General features: G+C 43.2%; 1 non-coding gene across 1 annotated transcript; it reads right to left on the reverse strand.

Annotated features, from left to right (window-relative positions):
- Positions 1–1,255: 1,255 nt before the first annotated feature.
- On the reverse strand, positions 1,256–1,381 carry LOC139011949 (U4atac minor spliceosomal RNA). The gene has a single exon (XR_011471751.1). It is a non-coding gene; the product is annotated as a U4atac minor spliceosomal RNA (small nuclear RNA).
- Positions 1,382–15,580: the final 14,199 nt, after the last annotated feature.

Raw genomic sequence — 15,580 nt, forward strand, 5'->3', positions numbered from 1 at the left:
TTTAATATATTTTATTGAATTTTTACAGAGAGGAAGGGAGAGAGATAGAGAGTTAGAAACATCGATGAGAGAGAAACATCAATCAACTGCCTCCTGCACATCTCCCACTGGGGATGTGCCGGCAACCCGGGTACATGCCCTTGACCGGAATAGAACCTGGGACCCTTGAGTCCGCAGGCCGACGCTCTATCCACTGAGCCAAACCGGTTTCAGCTTCTTTTCTTTGCTATTAACTTCCCAAGCACTCAGTCTTCTCCTTCTAGCACACATAAGCCACGCATCATTAATTACTCATTTCATGTCTATCTTCTCAAGAGAGCTATAAACTCCATAAAGGCAGAGATTAGGTTGTCTTGTTCCAGGCTATAAGCTCAATGCCTAATACAGTCTGGCACATAGTAAGCATTCAAAAATATTGATGATATTGAATTCTTTCATTTTAATAAGTGCTTCTTTTTTTTTTTTTTTTTACCTCTTTCACCATAATTCCTGAAAATCTGGTTTCCACTTCTATTCTCATGAAATTGTACACTAGCAAAAGTGTTATGGTTTGGGGGGTGCCAGAAGCAAGGAGGAATAAATGATAAAACCATTGGATAGAGGAGTAAAGGAGAAGGGGGAGAGAGAGAGAGAGAGAGAGAGAGACAGAAAGAGACATAAAACCACCAATATTTAGCCAGAAAACTAAAATTTCAAAACACATGAAGAAATCTAATAAATTACTATCTCAACAATTACTTACAAATCGATACATAAAATAACATTTTTCTCAGCCTTCACTTTTTTGACCTTTAAGAACCTGATGCACTTGAGGCCACTTTCTCTGGGAACCCTCCAGCGAACGGGTTCTCCTCACAGTCCAGTTCCTGAGACTTTTTCCCAGTCTCATTCCTACGACTTTTATAAATCCACCCCAACCTCCTTGCCTGGAATGTTGTGCAAACTCCAATCTCTCCCATCTCAATCCACACTGAACATTATAAGGAGGCCAATTGCCCCAGTTCAAAAATTTCCAAAGCTTCCACTGTTTGTATTGCTAAATCTTAACTCCTTATCCTGGCATTCAAGGCCCTTCATAATCTATACCTTAATCTCTCTCCAACCATACCTCCCAAATTACTTATTGTCAGCCCAATCTACTTACTATGACCATGAATATCTTATGTTTTCTTCCCTAGGACTTTGCTTAATGTCAGTTGCCCTGCCTAGGATGCGTCCCCCTCCTTTTAGTATATCCAAATATTATTTTTTCTTTTTTTCCAAAAATCGCACCAAAGTGAAGCAGAGCTCTGGTTGATGGGAGTGTGTTGCTTAGCTGTTAGCAGGTCGGCTCTCACTACACGCTTATTGGATAGTAGTGCAACCCTAAGAAAAGAATGGCTATTATTCATCTTTTAATATTGAGTCCAGATTAGTGTTTCTTTATTAAGGCCCAACGAAAAAAATCAGAAGAATAATGGTGTCCATTTGAACCATTTCTTTTGGAAACCAACCATGGATTTAACTATTTCTTCTGTTTTCTTTTGTTAGGTTGGGAATAGCTTTGTAATACATTATAGGTGTTCAAAATTCAAAGGGTATAAAAGTACATACCAAAAAAAAGACTTTCTCCTAACCCCATCCTTCAACCAGCTAGGTTCCCTCTTAAAGCAACCAATGTTATCAGCTTTTTGTGTATTTTATTAAAAGTAAATAAAATGCATTGTTTTTTAATATGTTTAGTATTTAGTATCAAGCAAAATATTTATCTCCATAGATATTTAATGCTTTATGTACTAACATGTTTTTCCCATTTATGGACATTGTGTGCCTTGGTTTCTTTATAGATTTTTAAAAATTATTTATAGATTATTTTTAGAGAGAGGGAGAGAAATATCAATTTTGCTCCAATTATTTATGCATTCATTGGTTGATTCTGGTATGTGTCAAACCTGCAACCTTGGCATATCAGGATGACACTCTGACCAATTGAGCTACCCAGGCAGAGCCTTGGCTTTTGTATAGAAATGTCTGTCACAAATATTCCTCGATTGATGTGCAATTTTTTCTTTCAAGTTTGAAACAGACTAGTCAATGGTAAGACTGAATCTCCACTACTTTCCTCCGTAATTAAGAAGGATAAAAAAGTAAGCACTAGGTTTTATTCAAGCACTTCCTCCCCATACGCAGCCTTTAAAGGAATTTTAAAGCACAACTAATCACTTATGCAGATGTGCATTGTTTTACTGCCATAGTTTAATGTGTTCCAGATAAGGCACAGATTACCCTATTTCCTTTGCTTCTGATACATATGCTGATACGAAGATTAACAGAATCACTGATTTGTAATGGATGATTCTGTTTCATTCTAGAATCTCTCATTTCTGCTTTCCAAAGTTCGCTGAAGGTATGTTTGCACTGAAATTTTTGTTTCATAATTATGTCCCTTTCCATTTCACCTGGCACATATTAGAAATGACAGGAGAGCCCACCCACCTTGTTACTACTTCCTAGAAGCCCTATAGTTTCCTATAATTATATTAAACATATATACCAAACTCTGAAATGATAAAGCTCCAAAACGTTTTTTTTTATTTAAAGTTATAAAATAATACTTAAAGGTCAAGCATTGGACCTTAAAGTTTCATTCATAGTCAAACATTTGACCCACCAGTACTAACTTAAGGTATTACCCAATACATAATGAAGTATATGTTTGTAATCAAATGGTTTATTTGGTCAATAGAGAGCCAAAGCAGATAAGCTAGAACTCCTCAAAATTCATTAAAGTGTCTTCAACTATCAGATTGGCTATTTTTAATGGATCAAAATTATTATATAGGTGCCAGATATTCTCTTAACTTCATACTATACAAAACAGCAACTTAATGTATACCCCATGCATGACCCTGGAATTCTTTCTGATTAATCTTATATTTAAGTCAATACCCAGGGTTTAAATATTAATTTAAACTCCTAATTTTTGTTAGGAAAAAAGTATCTTGAGCCACTAAATAAAATTCCATTTTCAAAAAGTTAGTCTAGATTATTTTTATCTATACCAGCACTAATAATTTTTAAAAATTAGAATTTTTTTTCTTAGAACACAGTAGAAAGTACTGACATTGTAGGCTTAAGAATTATAGTAACTCATTAAATCACCAGAATTATAATGCTGGTGTATGCTATTTTCCTTAATGGCATATTTCTTTTCCAACTAAACACACACACACACAAACAATATTTTCAAAAGTTTACTTTTATCCCTAACGGCACTTCACCTAGAATAGTCTCATAAATACAAAATTCATGGTAAATTACAAAATATGCAGGTGTGAGTGAGATCAAGTAGGTTTCACTAATTCTGATCCATCACAAAGATTGAGTTTCTTTTTTATCCTCAACTTTGATAAACTTTGTTTGGGGTTTTATTTCAAACTTTGGCTCCATATTATCAGCTACTATATTTGAATATTTACCAGCTAAGAAATTAAGTAACATTTAACAGTTAAACAAATTGCTCAAGTGAGATGTTAAGACACTGTTAAGGCAGGTTGGAAGCACTTAGTTTTGAAAGGCATGATATATAGCTAGGGAAGTGAGTGTACCCAAATAATTACACTGTCTTTGAAAGAGTGGCCTATTTATAAGTAGAATAGCCAATGAGATTGAGGTAGTAGTTGTCAAATTTACAGGAAGTAATTAAAGGAGCAGAGATTCTCTTCTTTTACTGGTTGTTTCTGGATTCCATAGAGATTATGAAGAGAGACAAGAAAAATGACAGAGCAGCCTGAACAGCCCATCAAACTTTCTACTAAGAAAATTGTTTTCCTCCATGGATAAACTTTCCAGTTAACAAACACTTTTTGCTTTTCTTTTATACGGTATTGATTGTGGTTTTGCACACAAAAATGTTTGATTTCTACATTTTAATGAAAACACGGGGATGTTTTTCCCCGAGAGACTCGTTCCCTGTTTCACCAGCATTTTGTAATCCTCTCCATCTTCAGTTCCTTTGGTTTGCTGCCATCTGGCTTTGTGCCTTTGATTTTGTGAATAAGGTCCCCAATTGTTTCTGCAGCTGTTATCAGTGCAGTCTGCCCTGTTGCAAATGGAGAAAACAGAAAAAAAAAAATATCTCCACAACTTACACAACATTTCATTCCTGTGGCTCTCTTCCCAGGCCCCGATTGTGATTATCTAGTGTACATTCCTCAACACAGATGCTGACATTACTACACCCTTGGTTCAAGGAAGATATAAAAGTGAACCTTTCCAGTAATCATTATTTATAAACATATTCATTAATCTATGAATATGATATCTAATAATTCTATTCACATTACATATATATATGATTGTTTTCATTCATGGTCATGATAATGCTTCTAACGATACAATTTCTCTCTTGTTCCAACCAGTTGTTTCCTATGTCCACAATGATGTCTATATCTTCCATACTGACCTCATCCAAAATCATAATTTTCAAATTGTACTCCCAAGAGCCCACGGGGGAGAAGTAAAGATGTTGAGGGTGGTGAGCTGCTACCGGCCAGTTCTCTGTAATAGACCCATCACCCTCTTTTCAACCAGGGCAATTCTTTCTTAGTTTATTTCATGATTGGGCTTCCAGGTAAAATTCCATTTGAAATACAAGTTTCACTATAAAACTTTTTAAAAATATTTTTATTGTTTTCAGAGAGGAATGGGGAGAGAGAGAGAGAGAGAGAGAGAACCATCAATAATGAGAGAGAATTATTGATCTGCTGCCTCCTGCACACCCTCCACTAGGAGTCAAGCCCAAAACGCAGGCATGTGCCCTTGACCAGAATCAAACCCGGGACCCTTCAGTCCGCAGGCTGATGCTCTATCCACTGAACCAAACCAGCTATTCTTCTGATTGTGTTCACTATAAATTTTGAGGATAACTGAATTCACTCACTATTGTGGCAGGGGGCGGGTTATTTCAGACAATAAATAGATATTATTGTAGTTGAAAAGGCCTTTATTAGCAACTTCCTCTGAAATATCTGCCCTTGTGGCAAAGCCACCTAGAATTTCCATTTCCAGTCCCACCTCTTTGTAAGCATTGAAAACATTAATTTCAGGGAAACTATAATAGGTTGGACAGGAGAACACATTAAGCCATCCATCAGCACTTCTGTATGAATACGTTTATGTACTAACTCTTGGGCCTGGAGGAAAAAAACTGGTTAAGTTTTTTGGGGGGTGGGGTTGGGGATAGAGAAATGTTTTCTAGGTCACCACTTCAGGGAACTATAAGTTACTCTGTCATTGGGAAGTGGGGGGGGGGGGGGGGGGGAATGAAAAGAAAAAATATGGAACCCTGAGCAGTAGAGGGCAGTGATAAAAAACCTAGGCTCTAAAAGCTGAGGCCTGAGAGCGAAGGGCTGAGGCCTAGTGAAGGGTGGAGCAGTTCTCATCTGACCCTCCCCTTGGGCAGTAGAGCTCCTACCTCCAAATCCAGAGATTTTCTTTTCTGACAGAGCTACTTTATTCTTCTGATTGTGTCAACTATAAATATTTTTGTTTTAATTAAATTTTACTTTAAAAGGATTCTGTTGTCATCAATACCAATAACAGTGCCTAACATAGATCCATCCTGAGTTCTGTCTTTTTCATAAAACAGGTCTATTCTTCCCCCAATTCAGGCAAGAACATTCTCAAATCTACACACAAAATTTGTTATACACATTGATGTGTAGGGCCCCTATATTTTACGTAGGAAGTTATTCATCTAGGATACAAAGGTAAAATGTAATACCATAAACTCCCCAAGGTATGCACAGAGTATTTAACTCCCACAATTTGTAAAACGAACAGGCAAATGGCCTTCTGGGTCTAGTTTTTACATTACATTAAGGTGATGAGTAAAATTGAGTTATAGCTCTGAGTCAGTACGTGTAAATTATTATTCCACATCTCCAAGCCTGCCCTGGAGGAAGTTTCCTTTAAGCATACCTCTGTACACACAGTGATTTGGTGCCTCTGACCTAACCGAGCGTGATCCCTGGCTAATTCTAAAGCCAAGTCTGCAGGCAGCTTAACTTTGCAAAGGAAGAAGGCAGCAAAGGCTGGATTTTAGAAATACTGTGTCAAGTTCCAATAAAGGTCAACTTCAGATGAGAGTGACAGCTAAAGGGGAGGTGGCAGAGAGGTTTAATAAAATGCAACCAGAACTCTCCCAGGAGTTTTCTTACCAGTCGTCCCCACAGTTGTCTATGAAATTTTCAAATACACATAGGAGACTTGCTATCATTCTATACATAGTAGAGTTCACATGCATTTTCCCTCTTCTGCGGGCTGTGATCCCTGAACACTCTGGGAGCCAGCCAGGATGCTACTTCAGGCTGAGGAAAAGCCGGCTGGACCCCAACACTCTTTAGGCTCCTCCGGGAAGAGACCCTGTGTGGGTCTCACAATTGTGCCTGTGTTGGCGCGCACTTTGTGTCTAGTTCACGTAGCATGGTCAGGACACAAGAGCTGTACCTTCCCGCAGGTAAGAGCTTTCTCTTCTGCATAACCTTTTGTCCGCCTTGTTCTGAAGAAGCCAGCCCGAAGCGCAAACACCTTTCCCAGAGTTCTGCGCACTACCCAGGGTGCAGACACGAATGCCTTGCTGATTTAGCCATTCCTTTGATGATCAAATAAAATCAAGCCCGCTCCCCGCTCTTTGATGTGCGGCTGCGTCCAGGTTCTTAGGGCTGCCGGCCTGAGGCATCCCGATGACTTACTGCCTGCGTCCTAGTCCCGCGCGTCCCTCAAGGTACCTACGGTCGCTGCAGCCTTTTCCTGCGCGTTCCCCGTTTCTTTTGTTAAGGCTCCATTTACACAAATTACTCCTTCCTTTCATTAAGGAACCAGGATTTATTTTCTTTGCTCTCTGTATCAACCATGCACACATCCACTGCTGTAGAACCAGTCAACGTTTTGTGTTCTTGTTTATTTTTATTTCTGACGGAGGGAGGTTCAAATCAAATAGCAAAGGCAGAGAAAATAATCAAACAGCTGGCAGTGGGCTCTTGGCTTTTGTTTCATTCCAGTTTTCCTTTGCGGACCTTTCTCATTCTCTTCTTTATCAAGGGCCAATGGAATCCTTGTGAGCAGCGGGTGCAGGCGGTGGCACGGAGGCTGGGCAAGTCTCTCAGGCCCTGAGACTTCCCTGCCCGCCTGTGAAATGGGCAACGTCCCTTCCCACTGAGGAGGGGAGGCTTTTGTGAGAGAGAGAGAGAGAGAGAGAGAGAGAGAGAGAGAGACTGAGACAGCTTCCAGCAAAATAAGTCAATGCCTGGAGAAACCAGGCCAGTCCTGATGGCCATTGAAGAGCTGCTAATTCTTCCCCAAGCAGCACCTGTGTGCCCCGGGAGCCGGAGCAGAGTGCATCCCAGGGGGGGAGAAGGTCCAAGCACAGCCCTGGTGGAGACAGAACACCCTCTCTCACGGAGGAACGTGACCTTGACCTGCTTTTTGAAGTTGGCCTGGTGTCACTGAAGATCTATGGAGCCAAGATTCCTTAGAGGGTACTAAACGTGCTGAATTGATAACTCCAGGAGTTGAATAATGACCAGTGCGAGTTGGAGTGGCATGAAGTGCCCTTCTCCCCTGGGCCATCGAGATGACAATGGGCTTCTAGGGGGGAGGGGAGGAGGGTGTTGTTACCTGCTATGTGGTGCATCCGGGACACTGTGGGAAGCCTCGGGAAGGGAAGGCAGGTGATTTAAACTACACATAATAAAGAAAACACTTGGGTGACAACAGAGAGGTTTCAACCAGGTGCCTCTAGTAAAACCACATCCGCTCAGTGCCCAGCCCAAGGTGAGTCTGAACAATATCAACCTGACCCTCTCCTCTGGAGTGGAAACTCTAGGAAAGATTTGGTGTAGGTTTTTTTTTTTTTTTTTTAATGCTGTGTCCCCAACCCCTAAACCAGTAGGCATTAAATAAGTATTTAATTGAATGGTAGAGCATTAAAAGTCACCCCCCCTCCCCCCCACACACACTCACTACCATGAAACAATGGGATTTACAAACCAAGACCAGTGACAGAAGACAGAGAGAGGCTCTCTACTCACAGTTCTGGTAAGATCTGGCCACCTGGCCACCCAGGGAAATTAATTCTGACTCAACAACACCTTTATCTCCTCTTTACAATAAAGGGAAGCAAATCACACGTGGATGGAAGGGGGCGTGGGTGGGGGGAGGGGAGTGAGTGCTCCTACCGACTCTTCCTTGGTTTCTTGGACAGAAGAGATCCGGGAACTGTGGGCACAGATAGAAGCAACATCAACATTAGCATTATAACCGCAAACCGCAGAACCTTCGAACTATTGTCTAAGTAAAGGAAGTGTATTCATGCAAAATACAAACTATGAAATGGATTTGGGGGGGGGCGGCGGGGCGGGGATAAGGCTCTACCTAGCAAGACAATTGTTGATCTGGGTCCTTAAGGTTGAGACTCAGGAGGCTTCCCTGCTCTGGCTCCTGTGGGAAGAGACTGATCCACGGCGAACAGTGCCGTTCTCGGGGTCGCTCCAAAGACTAGCCTGGACGGTGGACGCCCTCAAAGCAACACCTAGGAGATCGCCGCCGCCTTCGGTCCTGGGGCCCCAGGCTGGTCCCCAGTCGCCGTCATCTCACTCCCTGCCAGAGGCCGTTCGCCTCTGCTGCCTTGGCGAGTAGCAAAGAACCTCTCCCCGACCTCGGTTTCCCAGCGTGCGGCCTTGCAAAAGGGCAGCTTTGGGATCGTGCGCAGGCAGGACCTCTTTCAGAACCAGGACCACTCCAACTCCCCCTGGGTTCTGTCTTGCCCCTGAGGGCTGAAGGGGCCGGACCCGCCAGGTTAGGAGCTGCTGCAGACACCCGCTGCGGCCTGCCACCCGGATGCAGGCAGGGTCCCTGCGGGTGTACCCATCCCTGAGCGCAGGGCGCCCAGGCGCCGGGATCGCCCTCCAGGCTTTTTTAGAAAGACGCCAAGAAAAAAAGCACCTTTGGAATTCATCCTTCCACCGGTGGGCAGAGGAGCGTGTGGGGAGAGCCTGAGTCCAGGGTGGGGGGTGGTGGGGGCTGCGGGGGAGGGGACCTGGAAAATGGGAAATGCGCCGTCTGCCGACCTGGGGTGATTTGGCTTTGATTTTCAAAGGCAGCGAAATGGGGTGGTTTCGGTCCCCCCTATTCAGTGGCTCAGGTTGATCCTGGAGCTCGTTACGAGTGTTAAACTGGTACGCGGGTGGGGCAATTCATTAGGCAAGAAATGGATTAGTTGTTTATTATCTATAAACATTCCGGCCACAGCGACCAATCATAAAACCGCGGAAGGGCCTATAAAATAAAGCAGCGGTGAAGCCTCCGTGTGGGCAGGGCGGGCTTAGCAATTGTTCTCCGTGATAAAGGGTCCATCAGAGCGAGAAAAGGAAAGGGGTGGGAGTCCACGGGAAAGCGATTTGTCGGAAAATAACTTCGATTTCTCTAAGTTGAACGGGGAGGGGAAAAAAATTGAGGTGAGTTGGCAAAGGATGAAGCGAGAAAGGAAGAAATAAGGAGTTGGGTCATTAGTGAGGTTGGTACCAGCAATAAAAGCTATTGATTAAACGGAAGAGCCATTTAGTCTTTGGTTCTTGATGAAATACCTAGTCACTAAACCCTGAATGCAGCCTAATAATATTTTATGGAGGGAAAACAAGTTTAAAAATGACCTCTTCCTAGGGTTAGAAATTCACTTTTGAGTATGGCTGAAATTCTTTTTAAAATTCTCATTTGAGATACAATGTTTCCTAATAGGAGCTAGTATCAAACAAATGCTGTTTAAAAGTATAAAGTCTGATGGTTGTTGTTTTTTTTCCACTAAAATAGCTATTTTGCTTCTTTAGGTATTACTTAAGACAAGCTTTAAACTCTCATGGCTTATTTGATATTTTAATATACTAGAAACAGTGGTCAAATATTTATGATGGTTTCCTAATAACTAATTCAAGAATATTGCCAATTTGATTCAGAACCTAATATTTAGAAATCAAGTTATGGGTAAATTGCTTAAAGACAGTTTAATAAATGTATTGGTTTGGAAATGTATCATGAATAAATTTTAGAATCTCGTTACATACACACACATCAGAGATGTTCTGTTTCTTAGATTTTAAAAACTTTTTTATTTAAGTATAACAATCCAAAGAGAGACAGAAATCATAAGTGAACACTTGACAAATAATTTAAAATAATACTTCTCATGTAACTACCTAGATCAAGAAAAGAGCATTACAACACCCCAGACTGGCCCCTCATTATATATATATATAATTTGTTTGGGAGTATTTTGTTTTCTTAAAAAATAAGTTGCTCATCAAGTGCTCAGATCTCTTTTCAATGCCAGCATGAAGGACTTTTTCCCCCTGAGGATTATCTTCAAGAAAATAAAAACGCAATGCTTTGAGCTCTCCGGTGTTGAGGGGGGGGGGACAAGAACAGGCCGGCGGTCTTTTTTTCCCCTCCCTCTGGTAACATGCACCCTCCCCCCAGCTTTCCTTGCTCCCTTTGGAGAGACATAACAAACAAACGATTACATGTTGAAAAACACATCTGAAAACAGAAAGGTCACGTTACTACCGAGTCCTGGGGAACATTAATCTGGTGTTTGGAAAACAGTTGACAGTTGAAGGTTGGGGTTTCTTTTCTATTCTTGGAGGGACTGAGAGGGAGGAAGGGAGGGAGGGAGGGTGAGAGGGAGGGGGAGAGAGAGAGAGAGAGAGAGAGAGAGATCATTTGAATGAGAATAAAAAGGTAGAGATCAATACTTTGTGGCCTCTTCTGAAATAAATGCTTGGGGTGGAGGGGGGAGCACTATTAACTCTCTAACCCAGATTTCAAAAAGCAAAACAAAACAAAACAAACAAACAAACAAAAAACAAAGGAAGCTACAGGGACAGAGAGACTCTGATGTGGCCGGAGTTCGCCCGAGCGTGGAGGTGCATGCGTGTCTTTCCCTAAAGCAACGAAGGCGAACAGTGAGGAATCATCGCGATAACGTCAAGCCCGGAACGCCCGAGGGGAGAGTCCGCTGGACGAAAACCAGTCCCTTTTCTAATAGCAGCCCCTGAGAAGGTGAAAGTTGATTGCCTGACCACTCGCCTCCCCGCGGCATTCCGCGAAGCCCGCGCGCACCCCGCCCCCTCCGCCCCCGGGTCCCCCAGCCTCCGGCTCCTCGCGCGGAATTCCTTTCCCCGCCCTCGCATGGGCGCCTGGAACCCAGCGCCCGGCGGCCGCAGCGCCTGCCCGGGAGGCGGGCTGGGTGTCTGCAGGACCCTGACATCGGTCCGCGGTGCCTCTTATCTGAGCGTGTGGTGTAGCAGGAGAGAGAAGCCCTGAAGCGCATTCCTGGGGCCAGTCGCTGGAAATATCACCTTGCAACCTGCACCGATAAATTGCTGTGACAGCAAAGAGTTAACCCTTCTTTACCGGCACCCTTAGATGCGACCCCTGTAAAACAGAAGGAATGAGAGGCAGGGTGGTGGCGGGGCGGGCAGGGAGAGCGGGGATCCAGAGGCACGGGACCCAGCGGCAGCTTTCCCGGGGCTCTCTGTGACCCCGAGAATGCCGCTTTCATTGGGAGGGGCTCCGGGGTCCCTGCCACAGAGTGAAACCCCATGATGCGCTCTGACATTCTCTGACTGATGGACCATCATCTGGCCACCGCGAGCCGAACCTTCTCCCCCCAGCCCCTCCCTTCGCGTGTCTGTTCAAGTGCAAATGCGTCTTTGGAGCCAGAGGAGACTCTCCTGCAAAGACCCCGAGCAGATCCTCCGTCCGGGTCGGGAAACGTCGCGCCGCGCCGGGGCGGTGATCCTGCCTGGGGCCGCTGCGGCCAGAGCGCTCTGCCCTGCCGTCTCGGCCGACAGTGATTTATGCGCTGGTGACACACGTCGGCGGTCGACCTGGACGGTTCGCCAGTCGTGGGGAGCTGCGGCGGAGTTAACGCAGGACCGCTCAGCCGGGAGGACCGCTCTCGCGTCCTGCGCGCCGAGCCCCCGCCTCCCCACCCGGCGCTGGGTTTCCAGCTTCTCCCGCTTCGGTGGATTCTATTCCAAACCCCTTGATAAACTGCACCCATGCCCACTCTTGGATCCGTCTGGCCGAGTCTGGTGTGGGTCCTGCGGCCGCGGGCTGCTCCGGGTGCAGGCTGCCGCGAGGCCGCAGGGCGCCGAGGCCCGGCGAGCGCCCGGTGGGAACGAGCCGCCCTCGAGTTCAGCGCGAAGCGCCTCGGTGGCGGAGGGAGGAGGGACAGGCCGTTTGCCTCGGGAATGAATTATCCTCGATCATTTGTTTTAAGACGTGAACTCCTTCAGAACCCAGCAGCAGCTGCTGTGGCCGTAGCCCCAACTCCAGGCAAGCGGCCAAACCGTGCTCTCCATGAAAGATCGAGACTGGTTCCATCCGGTTACAAATATAATAATAATAATAACTATTATTATTAGTTATTATTTTTCCGAGCCAGCAGAGGAAGCGCTCCTCTCGCCATTCACCATTCTCAGCACCGAAGCTCGCCGCACCCTCCAGACGTCGCGAAACACACGCCTCCTCCCGGCAGGTCTCGGGTGGGACCTCCCAGGTCCTTGCCCAGGTCCTTTCCCCACGCAGCGGATCAATACATCTTATAAGCACTTCCGGACAAAAACAGACGACGACGAACGATCGCAGAGCATGGAACTGAAGTCAGGCAGCAATGTTTTGGGAAAATTGTCCCCTGAGACCGAGAGAGGGAAGGGGCTGTCCCCCTTTGCACTGCGCTCTATTTCTCCCAACTTCGTGGTCCGCTTGGTCCCAGAGAGCGAGGCGGACGCGGTCTGGAGACGGAATGGGGCGGTTCGTGCTGCTCCTCTCCGGCTCTCCGGAGTTAAATCCCCCAAGCCCATGCCCACCAGCAGCCCCGCGGCTGAAACCGAGCCCGGGACCTCGGGGCACCAGGCCCTGCCGTAGACAGACAGACAGAGACGAAGGATGCGACAGTGGGGCCCGAAGTGCTCCGCGGAGATAAGGTCGGGGAATCCAGCAGGCATTGAGCCCGCCGCCCTGCTCTGCCTCTGTTTACATCACACCGTCCCGCCCCCACACCCCCCCGCCCCCCAACACACACCTGGAGGCCGAGCAAGTGCCCGCGGGAGACAGCTGGGGAAGACGCTCCATCCCCTCCAGCTCCCGGGCGTTGGGGTTCCCTAAAAACCACTCGATTTGCTAAGTTTCGGTGGAAGATGCTAATGAGACAATCGTCGGTATTGCGCCTCAAAGCCCAGAAGGACATAACCCTCCCTGATTCATAAATATGACTCCAAATTGTGACGGACGTTAAGTGACTCTTCTTCCTTCGGGAACCTGCCGTGGTCCACCTACGACGCCCAGGGAGAGCGGTGTGGTTTGCGCGGGTCACGTGCCAGAACGCTGTTAAAGTGAAAGGAAAAAAGGAGCTAGGAGTTTTTAAAAGAACACAACAAAACGCGCACAGAGTTTTACGAGAACAGTTACAACGAAGAAACTGCTTTTTCCAACTTAATGAAATTTGGTTCTTTTAGTCGTTTGCACAGCTTTTCTGAGCGGATGACGTTTGATTGTAAAACTTAACTTTCCAGAAAAAAAGATTGCTCCCCTAACCGAATTATAACGCCAGGGCAACAGATAGGATATTTGGCTTTAGAAACACACGCGGTTATTTTTAAACAAAATGTTTTTAACTAGCTGGAACACGTACAAAACACTAAAGATGGTTGTATTTTAGAAATTATCACAATACATCCCCTTCTAAGAATTAGGGATTTACCCCCACTTAAACCAAGAAAGAACAACTCTTTGGGTTAAATATTTTTTCTTAATTCCTAGATGTGGATTGGAAAGTAATAAAATGAATATTTGCAAGAAATCATTCAATGTCAAGATTAAAATGCTGTATAATTTTCCTAGTAAAACATAGCTTACACTTCATAACATGTGAAACTCATTTATAAATTTTACACTTCTTTGAAACATAATTCACTTGTCATATATATTTTGTAGCAAAATGGAAGTCTTAGTGTTTAAGCACATATTGTAATGTCACTTACTTTGATTTATTTTTTATCTTTTAAAAGCCCCTCTCCCAAATGAAAGATCTTTTTGTTTAAACAGCAAATTATATAAAAATATAAAATCTGAAGAAATTAGCTATTGGAAAATCTTTTGACAATTTTAGGGATTATATTTGTTGTTGTTTTTTCTCTTTCTAATTTACATATTTGAATATATATTTGTGTCACCACATAAGTCATGCATATTAGGCAGGAGAAATTAATTTTGAAACTCATTTATTTTAAAAATGTTACACATAGCTTGAGGTGAGTAAACTAAATTTAGATTTGTTTTGTCACAACGATAGAACAAATATTAGTATTATATTGTTGATATTAAAAGGCAAAACCTTTTAGCCTGTGATTTATATTTTTAAAAAAGCATGTTGAACTATTTGGTCAGACTCTATAAAACCAGTGTCTTCAGTAGCTTTTATTATAAATATTAATATTCAGATTATAGAACTATCCATCTAAGGAGAACTTTTGAGAAACACAAGCATAAAAGTGAAAAGACAGTTTCCCCACATATTCACACTCTAAACTTCCTATCCTCAGTGCAGCAGAAATAATCCTTTTATTCCATTAAAATGGTCACTCACCTTATAAAGATAAAAGAATGTTTTAATCTCTTACCTGAAGGAGTCTTGTCAATGTAGCAGGAACTGAAATTGGGACTGTTCTGTGTTGTCCATTACAGTACAGGGCTCTGTGCTGTTTTGCCTGGGTGAAGGCTGAGGTAACAATATATGACTCTCGCCTCCTGGGACCCTTAGGAAAACGAAATAGATAGCTGGTTCAAATAAGTGCTCTAGACCTTCACCCAGGGATATCGTGGAGAAAAACAAATGATTTCACAGGCGCTAAAAATAATTGAAAGGTTATTCTGTAATTTGTTATTTTGTATGTACCTATAAATGCTATGTTCAATCAATAGATCTATAAGAAATGATTTTTAAAATGTTATTTAAACCTCTATTTTTTTTTTTTTTAGAGCAGCAAAAATCACCTGAGAAGCAACTTCTACTTTTGAAGTTTTTGAAATGTATATTTTAATTCATAATGCAACTTTCTCATCCTAAAAAATTTTACACTTCTTAAAAACTGGCATTTTAAAAATTTCTGTTGTTTTGTAAGTTATGTATATGAGGTTGGATTTCCTATAGCTTTTGTCAAAATAAAGTCACTGTTTGGGGTTTTATATTTATTTAGATGTGTATGTATATTTGTTTAAAACTATGAACTCCAAAGAGAGTTTTAATTCTATGCAACACAAATGAGTTTTATTAACAAATATATACACACACACACATATATATATATATATATATATATATATATATATATATATATATATAGTTTCAGCTTAAAAGAACCAAGATTGTATATTAACAACGTATTATCAAAACCTATAAGGATATTGCCAATCTAATATCAGCTTGATTTGCAAACATAACAATTAAGTTCTTTCAATTAACCATAGGTATACTGTTATA

Source organism: Myotis yumanensis, unplaced genomic scaffold, assembly GCF_028538775.1.
Source record: "Myotis yumanensis isolate MYYU_CA2020_CCGP unplaced genomic scaffold, mMyoYum1.0.hap1 SCAF_5, whole genome shotgun sequence".
NCBI classification, from domain to species: Eukaryota; Metazoa; Chordata; class Mammalia; order Chiroptera; family Vespertilionidae; genus Myotis; species Myotis yumanensis.